Genomic DNA, 12,201 nt, shown 5'->3' on the forward strand with positions numbered 1-12,201 from the left:
TACAGCTGTTGGAGTCACTTCTATTTGAATACTCCCTCTGTTACGTATTAGCTGTGTAACCTTGTACAAGTTTCTTAATCTTGTTCTTTAAAATGAGTATTACCAAACTGAATTATTATTTGAGGGGTTAGGAGAAGACAAATATTCATTATTGTTACCATTTATAAGCTAACATTGTTGAAGCTATTAGTAAATGGGATTTAAAGGTAGAACTATCTTAAAGAGAACTAAGTGTTGTAGAATATAATTGGTCCAATCCAATGTTCTCCAAACTTGTCAAAGCATAAGAATCTCCTCAGGGTGCTTGTTAAAATATAGATTCTCAGGCACCACCCAGATTTGCGGAACCAGATCTGCAGAGGAGGGGCCTGGGAGTCTTTCAAGGTAGGTAGGGTGATGACATACTCTGGATTTTGTGTGCCTTGGTTTCAGATATTCTACCTGATAGATTTCAGATGTGTGTTTATACTTGTCAGTTTATATCCCAACTTTTAGACGGAAAATATGGTCGCCATTTATATAGGCCATCTTATTTAGAATCTTCTCTCTTGATTAGAGAGGTATAACATGCTTCTGGGTTCCCAGGAACATGAGAGGATGTGTAGCTACAAAACAGCATAGTGTTGGTATAAGTTACCCAGCTTTCTTGGCCTTCTTTCTTTCTAAGACCTTTACCATCTTAGTAACCTGCTCCGTGAAATATATGCAGCGATATGGTCAACATATCTTGACAACCCTGTATCCTCCTGAGTCTCTGAGGCCTCTGTCCCCTCAGCCTGTCAGAGTGACAGTGAGTGTGGAAGCCGTGTCTGCACGCTGGGGCGACCCCAGGCTTTGTTCATCGGAGGCCGAGCCCGCAGAGCTGTTGTTTCCCCCTGTGAGGGCTGGAACCAGGAAGGAACGTTTCACTTCACTGCACTTAGGACAGCGTGTTTTTAATCAAGTGTTCTGGAAAAACAGCATTTTGTTGTTTTCACACAAGCCCGCGAGTTCATTTCCCCTGTCTGGCCCAGGCAGTAACTAATCATTTCCCTATCCGTGGCAGAGGGAGATGAGCCCTGGCTCCTAAAACTTTTACTCCGAGGGCTGAGCTTTCTGTAGACGTTACAAATGGAGTTCACACCTCTTGGAGGAATCCAGGATCTCGTTTTCAGTAAGGTGGTCCTCCGCATGCCGGGTGGGGTGGGGGTGATTGTTCTCTCACATGAGTCTATGAAGAGTTAAAGAATTTTCTCTAGCAGCCATTTTTTATATTCGTCATGGTTTCGTGCTGATATTTGACTTCTGTATTTCAGGTGGGATTTAACTGTATCTTTCTGTTTGCATAATCATGGGAGAAATTGATATGTGCTGAGACTCTTATGTAGATGATAAGTTCATCTGCTGACCTGTGACAAATCAATCCACGTTTTGGACCTGTTGTTGAAATTGAAAAGTGGATTTAGATTTATAAATTTGTACATTTTTACTTGCTTAGAAAAATCCTGTGAGGTCTTGAGGACATCTACCTAAATACCTTTAAAGTTAAGGATCTGGAAATTGAAAGGGAAGGCATTTCTTCATCTTTTTTTGCCCTACTATTCCCACGTGACAAAATTTTATATCTGCACAGTATTAAGTAGCAGAATCCTAAAATTTTAGGCCTTTAAAAGCAACTCATTAGGAAAATGTTGTGAAATGTAAGCAAATATTTGTTACTCTGTGGGCATACCAAAAGGACTAAACCTTCCAGATAGAACAGGTGGGAGGAGGGGTCGGTGTGCAGGTGTTTGCTTTCTCCTCTCACGGGAACAGGTAGAAGGAAGCAGGCCGGCACGGGGGACTCTCCCCTGGGCTCCCTCAGGAGCTCGGTTATGGGACGAGCCTGGGCCTGCAGCTTCCTTCCCGCCTTCTCTTGCTGTTCTGTCTTTCCTCATTTGTAAATTTGTGTGGGGAGAGACTGGAGGTGGAAATTCAAGAGTCATCTTTTTACAGGCAGTCAGAGATGATTACCCAGGTAAGTGGTTTCGATCAGTCATAGCCACAGATTGATATCTTGTCAGTGAGAGGCCTCTGGGGGAGGAGGGAGTTTGTGGAAGAATAGCCAGGCACCTGGGCACTCAGGGCCTGTTGACAGTGAGGAGGCAAGGCCCATGCCAGGCATTTCTAAATTGCAAATATAGTACATAGTGAACACAGTCTCTGTCCACAAAGCAAACTTTCTGCTCAAAGAAACAAATTTAAAAAAAAGCAAACAAGGGCCGGCCCCAAGGTATAGTGGTTAAGTTCGGTTTGCTCCGCTTCAGCAGCCCTTGGTTTGGGTCCCAGGTGTGGACCTACACCACTTGTTAGCCATCCTGTGGGGTGAGCCACATACAAGATAGAGGAAGATTGGCACAGATGTTAGCTCAGGGCGAATCTTCCTTAAGGAAAAAGAGGAGGATTGGCAACAGATGTTAGCTCGGGGCAACTCATCCTCAGCAAAAAAAAAATTTTTTAAATATTAAAAAGAAAAATTAAAAAATGGTTCCTCCGTTCCCCCAGCAAACATCCATACATACAATGAAAATGGACAATGAAGCAAGATGCAATTTTAATTTTGTTAAATACCCATACTTAAAACTGTAATTGTTTATGTAATTATGTCTAATTGTCTAAAAAATAGTCGTAAGATTTTTTTTTTGTTACGGTTTTAATGACACCATGTATTTTAACATCTCACCACATTACCTAACCTCTTTGAAAGTGGGATTCCTATTGTATCCTTTTTTTAAAACTTCTATGACACTGGACATGGCATCTTATAAAGACTTAGAGACGACTTGTTGAATTGAAGTGTGACTCAGTCCATTTATGTAGGTGGAATTCTGCACTACTTGCTTGTGGGTGTTCACATATTCATGATGTTTATTTACAAGCTGTTTTAGCTCAAGAAGTGCCTGCTAGTTTTTCTTAGTCTGTGTGTGAATCATATGGAATTATCTCTGCAAATTAATTTCCTTAATTAACCCAGAGAAGAGGGGAAAATCAAACAAGTTTCATTAAGTGCTCTGCCTGCGGTAATTTAAAAATGTAACAAAGTACCTTTATATAGAATACAAAATTTTGTTTAAAATTATTAAAACAGATGATTATAAATAGTTGTCATTTAATTTTCAGATAATTTAGAGCCCTATTTTTATTTGTGTTAGAATGATAGGCTGTGGACTGGCTTCCCTCCCTCCCTTCAGTCCTCAGCATTGAAGGACCGTCCATGGGAGGTGCTGTGAATGGACAACGGAGAGGAGTTCCTCCATGTGGAGGGAGGGACTCATGAATGGGGGCCCATAGCAGGGAAGCATAGGTGTTCTTGCCAGAGTATAAATCAGAAGAGAGGATGACAAGAGATGAATGAGGCTGGGGCACTCCATGAAGATCCTGGATGTCTGCAGAGAATTTCTTTTTTGGTGAGGAAGATTAGCCCTGAGCTAACATCTGTTACCAGTGTTCCTCTTTTTTTTTTTTTCTCCCCAAAGCCCTAGTGTATAGTTGTTTATCCAAGTTGTAGGCCATCTAGTTCTCCTATGTGGGATGCTGCCACAGCATGGCCTGATGAGCAGTGTGTATGTTGGTGCCCAGGATCCGAACTGGCAAACCCTGGGTTGCCGAAGTGGAGTGCATGAACTTAACCACTCGGCCTTGGGGCCAGCCTCCTGCAGAGTTTTGACTTATTGTTTTGATATTAAGCAGGAAGTGACAAAATACAATCTCTGCTTTAGGAAGATCTCTTCCGCACTGTTTTGGATAGTGGACCGAGGGCCAGCCACACCAGCAGTTGCGGATACTGTTGCTCTTCCTTAGCCCTGCCTGTGCCTGTCTCTCCTTTATTTCCTTGGAAGCATTTGTCACCAGAGCATACACTATGCTTTGTTTATTTACTTGCTCATTGTCTGCTTTTCCTACCTAGAGTGTAGACTGTTCAAGGGCAGGAGCATGCATGTTTTCCTACTGCAGTGTCTTCAGTGCCATCAGAATGCCTGTCAAGTAACAGGTGTTCAGTAAGTATTCATTAACCAATCAAATGCATGAGTCAGTTTCTGAACTCAAAGCGTGTCATTGTTCTCCCCACAAATTGATTCAGTATGGAAACTGGACAACACCTTAAACAAGGCATGAAATTAACATCACCAGTAAGGGACAGTGGGTGTCACCTGCTTCTGGATGTTTTTCTCTTATGTGGTACCGCAGCCAAGTATGTAGCATGTGAACATAATCCTGAAGAAACACCAGAGAAGTCCAAAATGAAGGATATTCTCTAAAATAACTGGCATATATTCTTCAAAAATATCAGTGGCATGAAAGACAAAAGCTGAAGAACTATTTCAGTTTAAGGGAAACTAAAGAGATGTTTGTGATCCTGGGCAAAAGAAAACTACTGTGAAAGACATTAAGACAATTGAAAGTATGCAAATGGAGCAGGGAAACAGGTTTCCGGTGAGAGAGCACTTATATCTAATTTAGTTCTCTGGATAAATTGTCAGGATTCACAAGCCACATCTCTGGGTCACTTGAGCCGTGCCTCAGGACCCAGGGCAGCAGTTGAAAGCTCTGCAGAGGCGAGAACAGTGGAGTGGGATTCGAGAGACCTGGCTTCCAGTACTTCCAGTACAGGCTCTGCTGCCAAAGCTGTGTGACCATGGTTCCTTCTCAGAGGTTGGAGTCCTGAGGTTCAGAGACACCCTAGCTGTTACATAGCTATGCATCTGAACAGCAGATCTAGTTCCAAAGCTGTGAGTGCTAGGCAGAGGCCATAGGGACACCCAAGGGTTTACTGTGGCTGTCTCTGGGGGTGGGATTCAGATTTCAAAAACCAATGAAAAGGGAAAAAGTAAAGACAGTGACTGACAGGGTACCCTATTTATTAGCATTGACATTCTCACTTGTTGGCTTCTTTTTGGTGGTCAAATTACAGTGAAAACTCAGAGGGAGGTGGAGGTAGAGAGAAATACCAAGTAGTCAAAACATACACTTTTGGGGAAAATGTACAGTCTTTCTGTCTTTTAGAGTGGTGAAGCTCATTTCTGCAATTTATTTTATAGGGCATGTTTTGTCATCAGTAGCGTTTCAGGCCAATTCCTTCTACCTGGCTCCAGCGATCACTGAGACCCAGTGATAAGAGCTACTCATCATATCAACATGTACTTTCCTAGGATTGGTTAAAGAGTTTGTGGGGGGGTTGGAATTGGGCACCCCAAAATGTGTCTCTTTGGCATGAGGATTATTTGGGGCTGGTTACTTTTAAAAACTGCAGACATGAGAGAAACTCTGAAAAGTGGAATTTACTTACCCTTTGTAAGAGACATTTACATTTGTAAGGGAAATCTCCATCTGTAAAGGTGTCTCCTTCTCTGTACCAAGAAGAAGCGGGGCTGACCTTATCTCTAGAAACTCTTATCAATGCAGAAGGCAAGGACTTAAGTCTCCATAATAACCCCACTCTTGTTTGCTGTGCTTTTCTGGTAATCTCCCATAACTGACTCCCTCCACCCCCAACTTCTTCCTTTGCCTTTAGCTGAGTGTGGTGTTTAAGATGAGAACCTCTGCCATTTTGGCGAGTTGCTCAGTTTTCCTGAGTCTCTCCCGTGTGTATGTGTTATAAAGCTTTGTTTGATTTTCTCCGCTTATTCTGTCTCGCGTGAGTTTAATTCATAGCCCAGCCAGAAGGACCTAGAGTGGGTAGAGGAAATGTCTTCGTCTCCAACAAGTTCTTTGAAAAATGAGCTGGGATCCCTTGCTAAATCTCAAACTACCAAAGAAAGATTTAAAAATTACATACCCACATGCCTTAATTACTGAAATTAGAAAGTAATTTTAAAGTATTTTAATGTAACAATGATTGAAACAGTTTCCTGGATAAACCTGAACTAATAAACCTAAACAAATGACATTATCAGGGCATCCCGCTGTTTTGAACCACTTCTTTTGGGTGGGTGAGAGAAAGAGGTTAGTACGAGCTTATATCAGCCAAGATGGACAGATGAAGACAGTCCAGAAACCTGAAGCTGGTAACATAATTAAGGTTTGGAGTGTTATTTTACATAAGTATTTCTCAGTGGAGTATATAAATAAAGTAACGTGTCAAACTTTAATGAGTAATTTAAAATGCATTGTAATATTAATGGAACCTGAATCAGAATTCCTATGTAGAGATTAAAAGTGTTGATAAATGTAAAGTGCTTAGAAAAATGCCTGGTGCACACACATGTGTAAGGGGTCTTGAAGGGTTTTGATGATGAATTATCACCCTTTTGATTTAACTTTTATTTTTAAAATCTATTTCCATTTATTTGATTTGCTTAAATGTGAAGTGTGCATATATCTTCTTTTACAACTGCTTCAGGTTCCCAAGTATTTTCTATTTTGCTGTAATTTATTGTAAGTCCACAGAAACAGAAGTAACTAACAGCAGTTACTTGGTGGGAATTTGAGTTAAATGATTTCTGAGTCTTTCCTTCAGGTCTGTGAATTTAAATGAGAAGCCAGATAAAGATGCAAAGTAAAAGATACCTAGACAGTCTTCAGCTGATCAGGTTGTTTTTTATTACAGTCCATGCATTTAGCCAAAGCCATGCATTTCAAAGATAGCCATTTGGCATTAACTCTCATTAAGTAACCTAGAGGACAGAGAAAAACAATCTTGTGTCATAGTGTGCTCTACCTTTTTGGTATAACTAGATTAAGTATAATTTAAAGTATGTGACAGTCATGTTACCATTTTTCAAACTGTGAAAAAAGGTGCAATTTTGTGCTATGCTACCACTGCTTAGTTTTTGACATCCTGCCTACTCTGGAGAAGAATATGTATGTTGATATATTTATATGTAAGAAAATGCTATCTTGGCTACAATGACTGGCTCTTAGGTTTGAGGAAAGTATGTATAACTTGTATAGAATAATATTATCTGAACTAATGAGGAAAGATTATGTATATGTAAAATGCTAAGTATGAGATCTTTTTGTGACTTACCTTTCAGTTGCATTCTAGTAATAATGAAACCTTCTTCCTGATCATCATCTGTCAGTCTTTTAGTGCTTATTAGATACTAGGTACGTGCTAAGCACTTTATATAATTTTGCAATTTAATTCTCCCCACTTCTTTAAGAAATGGGTATTCACAGCTCCATTTCACAAATGAGGAAACTGAGGTTTAGAAAAGGTACTTTACCTACCTCAAAAGTGACAGTTTCAGATTTGAATACAGGATGATTTTGTGTCCAAAGCTTTTAAAATAAATCTTGGCTGCTTTATTAAAATTACCTTTCAGAAGATAAATATTCAGCATACTCATGAGAATCAGGTTTGTTAACATTCTTAGCTGATTGCTTAGGTGAGGCAAAAGTTTAATTCAGTTAACCAGTTTTAAAGTTAAAAAAATAAAGAATTGGGGCTGGCCCCGTGGCCGAGTGGTTAAGTTCGCGCGCTCCACTGCAAGTGGCCCAGTGTTTCGTTGGTTCGAATCCTGGGCGCGGACATGGCACTGCTCATCAAACCACGCTGAGGCAGCGTCCCACATGCCACAACTAGAAGGACCCACAACGAAGAATATACAACTATGTACTGGGGGGCTTTAGGGAGAAAAAGGAAAAAATAAAATCTTAAAAAAAATAAAATAAAGAATTGCCAATAGGATGGCTGCTATCAGAAAACCCTAGAAAATGCTAAGTGTTGACGGGGATGTGGAGAAATTGGAATCCCTGTGTATAGTGGAAATATAAAATAGTGTAGCTGCTATGGAAAACAGAATGGTGGTTCCTCAAAAAATGAAAAATAGAACTACCATATGATCTGGAAATCCCAGTTCTGAATATATACCTAAAAGAATTGAAATCAGGATCTTGAAGAGAGATTTGCAGCCTCATGTTCATAGTACCATTTTTCTCAATAGCCCAGAGATAGCCCAAATGTCCATTGATGCATGAATGGATAAACAAAATGTGATGTATACACACAATGAAATATTTCTCAGTCTTAAAAAGGAAGGAAATTCTGACACATGCTACAACATGAATGAATTTAGAGACATTATGCTAAGTAAAATAAGCTAGTCGCAAAAGGAGAAATACTGTATGATTCCACTTTTTTGAGGTACGTAGAGTAGTCAAAATTATAGAGACAGAAGTAGAATGGTGGTTTCCAAGGGCTGTGGGGAGGGGGAATGTGGGGTTATTGTTTAATGGGTACAGAGTTTCTGTTTGGGATGATGAAAACATGCTGGAGATGGATGGTGGTGATGATTGCACAACAGTGTTGTGGATTTTCTTAATGCCACTGACCTATATACTTAAAAGTGATTAAGATGGTAAATTTTATGTGTATTTTACCGCAATTAAAATTAATGGCTAAAAAAAGGGAAAAAAGGGGGTTGAAGTGATAGGCTGTGAACTTCACCCTCCGAAGGATAAAAGGGATTTTTATTCCAGTCACATATTTCTCAAGTTAAGTTATTCCAGTCCACCCAACTAGCATTCATTAGCAAAGGAAAGGTGGTGGGAAATCATGGAATCCTTGAATTTTATTTCCCTAACTCTTAAGTTGCTTGAAGTCTTCCTTCTCTTCAACTTGTCCAATGCAAAATGAGTGGGCTTCTCTTAGAAATTGAATTCCCTGCAGGGTAATATCAGCGTACTTTCACTCTGAGTGTTTTAGCAGTAGCTTTCTCATCCCGAGAGGAAAAGCAAAGTGCAGAACAAACTTGGGGCTCGCATTCAAATATGTTAAACAAGATATTTCCAGAGTGAAGCTTGTAACCAAGAGTCATGCTTTTCAGTGACCCAGTGTTAGATGATCCGTGGATGAATCATCTGGTCTGAACTGGTCAACTCAAGGATGTGGAATTTAATCAATACCCAGTTACCTTTTGGTTTTTCTTACAGTCTCACTGGTTCCATTCAGCTCCATATGGAAAAGTTTAGTGTGATACAACAGTGAAGCCGTGTTGTCGTGTCTTCCAGCTATAACACAATTATGGGTTGTATGGACCCATCTATGAAAAGATGGGTCCCGATGTTTCTTGTTGGTCGACAGTTATTTGAGTTGTCACTGTGCAGGTACTAGCAGTGTAGTGATGAATGGAGCTCACACTCTAGTGCAGAATGGTCCTTATTAGTTTTCTTCCTATTGTAAGTGTGAAAAGTTTAACAAAGGAGTATTGGGAGCATCTGGCAGAGGCCTTTATCTTACTTTGTGGGGAGAGGTATGGGTGGAGCCAAAGTTCTTCTAGTTAATGGTGGGTAAAGTGCGACCTGGAGAGGTTTACATGGAGGCTTCTGGACTTCATTCTAATGGAAGCTGGGGGCCATTGTCACTTTTAATGGGTAGAGGAGGATGCAGGTAACCAGGATGATCTCACCCCTCTTTGCTTTTAAGGTCACTTTTACTACTGAGTAGAAGCTAGAGTGCAATTAGGGAGACCAAACAGGAGGCTGCTGCAGTGTCATGCCTACAGATGATGGCAGTGATATTAGCTGACACACATGAAGGGCTACCTATGTACCAAAAGCTTTGCGTGCCTTATCTTCACCTAGCTTTGTCAGCTATAGTTGGGTGGCATTACCAGTATCATTTTGCAGATGAAGAAATTGAGGGGCAGAGAGGCTAAGCAATTTGTTTAAGATCACACGGCTTGTACTGAATGGATCCAGCATGGTAGGCAGGCCTAGGTGCTGGTAGGGAGTTGGTTTTTTCCTCCCAAAACCATGTGATGACCAGGAATGTGGTGTAAGAGGATCCAGGGGTGATTGATTGCCTTTAAACTAGGAGTCTAGGAGCCATGGGGCAGCTCTGGCCGCGTCTCTTTCTTCTTGGGATAGATGACCACTGTTGTCCAGTATCAGCCGGGCTGGCCTGAGTTTTGTGGAGGAATGGGCCAGTTGAGGGCATTTGCTAGTGCTGTGTGCGCCCAGGTGCCTGGCTGCTTTTCTGGATGGTGGTAGTGGTGAGGGTGATGGCATGGTGTGGGGGGTGGCAGAGTACACAGTGTGATTCTGTTTAGTGAGCCAGCTGTACATTGATATTTATTGACGTGAGCAGGTTCCGCCAGTCCCTTAGGCATTTGGCTGGGGGATAAAGAACAGATGACAACCAGAAGAGTGCTTTTTGTGGTGTTTACTTTATGCAAGACAGTGTGCTTGGTGTTACAACCTGCTTGACAATGAAGGCAGCGAGAAATTTAAAGCCATTAAAGAATTATTTATTCCAGAATAAAAACAGACTTTTCAAATGTTTTGTAGGCCTATTTCCCACAGGCATCTGTGGAAAGTATATGCCTCATCTGCTAACATTTAGGAAAGGTGGTTATGTTAGCAGTTTTGTGGAGAAGCAGGGGACTGTAATTTTCTGCTTTGTTTTTAAAAATCTACCTGCCTTTGTCATGCTTTTCATTTAATACATTAGATTCAGTATTAAGGGAGAAGAGCATCTGGTCTTCTACTTTTTAAAAAGAAGTTAAATAGTTGCTTTTCTTTAAAATTAAAACAAAATACATGCACAAGATTTTAAAAAATTCCCTAAGCAACACAGAAGGATATGGAAAGTGAAAAGCTTTCCTTGCTTTCCAGTCCTCCCTTGCCTTCCCCAGATTCAGGTTTCTTGTGTATTCTTCCATTATGTTCTACGTGCATACAAACGTATTCTGCATACAATATGCACACTATTCCATGATTTGCTCTTTTCATTGTAAAATACTTCTTGCAGATGATTACATATCAGCACATGTAAGTCTATCCCAGTTGTTTTAATAGCTACACAATTCAGTGTATGGAGTGACCAGAATGTAACCAGCCCCATTTAGACCTTAATGCTTTTACAAATGATATTGAGAGGTATATCTTTATATATCCTTTGTTATTAACTTCTCCATCAAAGTATACATCCATTTAAAATCTTAGGAAGCTTAACTTGGGCTTGGTAAAGCTGGAATTTGAACACCTACTGTGTGAATGATCCGTCATGTTTTAGAATTTAGCTTGATTAACATAGTTTCCATCCTGCCAGCAATTGTGAAAAGGTGGTGATTAAATACATCACATCTGTTTAAGCATTTCCTTCAAAAAGTAAGGTATTTCAACCAAATGTTATTTCAGGCATTTACAATTTAATGGCTTTGCCATTTAATCCTCTAGACTATTAATTATATTGTGGGACACACCTGGAAACCTCTGTATATACTGTGCCTCATTAGTCATTGCTATTAGTATGTCTTTAAAAAACAGCAACATCACAGCAGCAAAACACTAGCTTGCAGATTTGTTTGAAAGACAGTTTGTTAAAATGTCGATTAATATCAGCAATGAATAGGCCCTACTCCTTTTTACTCATTGTCATTGTCTGGGTGATCTGAGATGGGTATAGTTACTGAGCTTTTGAACGTGTGTATCTAGGTTCTGTAATGTGGTCTTGAGTGGCGATGGAGTGGGAGCACCCACTGAGCACCTATATTACCCTGCACTAGTAATAATAGCTCACATGCATGGAGCCACTACTCGTCAAACCCTGTCAAAACGTTTTTCTTGAGTTTTCTGGATAAGAAAACTAAAGAAGTTAAGCTGAACACGCAAGGGCCCACAGTTTGTAAGTGTAGAGCCAGGATTTGAACATGGTCGTTTACTCCAAGCCCACAACATCATATTATACATTAGTCTCCAAAAGAACCCTTTGAGGTTGGTAATAATATTCCCATTTTACCTTTGAGGAGCTTGAGGCTCGGAATTAAATGACTTAACCATAGATCATTAAAGGTCACACAGCTAAGGAGAAACTGTGTGGTTTGAAATCCAGATTCTTCAGTGTTACAGTTATTATGTAAGGCAGGACCTCATGTGCAAGCCTGTCCTACATATTTCAGGATATTTACCTTCCCTGGAACCCACACAGTAAGGGCCGGTAGGGACCCCCAATGACTGCCACCAAAAATGTCCTCACGTATTCCTAATGTCTTCTACTAGGTGTCATATTTACATTTCTTAATTTCAAACTTGTCTCTTACCATTATACCACATTGCCTCCCATGGCAATTTTTCAATCAACAGTAATCAAACTCAACTCTTCCTCATAATTTGGAATAGTTAGAATAATTGTAAATGCAAATCATTTCATTACAGAATCACAGATGAGAGATAGCATCTCACTCAACTTCCTATTTTGTAGATTACACACACACACACACAAACACGCACACAGACACA

The 12,201-nt window shown here is 40.3% G+C and overlaps 1 protein-coding gene across 33 annotated transcripts in view; it reads left to right on the forward strand.

The window, feature by feature from the left end:
* SGMS1 (sphingomyelin synthase 1) overlaps nt 1–12,201 on the forward strand; it is a 279,380-nt gene that overhangs the window by 128,269 nt on the left and 138,910 nt on the right. Inside the window, exon 1 of one of the 33 annotated variants that reach the window (XM_070224947.1) lies at nt 962–1,153. The exons of 27 other annotated variants lie outside the window; for them this stretch is intronic. The gene's annotated coding sequence lies outside the window, so the exon portion shown is untranslated. Of the gene's footprint in view, nt 1–961; nt 1,159–1,707; nt 1,997–12,201 lie in introns of those variants that run through there. 5 more of the 33 variants (XM_070224932.1, XM_070224921.1, XM_070224862.1 and 2 more) reach the window with 5 other exon arrangements.

Source organism: Equus caballus, chromosome 1, assembly GCF_041296265.1.
Source record: "Equus caballus isolate H_3958 breed thoroughbred chromosome 1, TB-T2T, whole genome shotgun sequence".
NCBI classification, from domain to species: domain Eukaryota; kingdom Metazoa; phylum Chordata; class Mammalia; order Perissodactyla; family Equidae; genus Equus; species Equus caballus.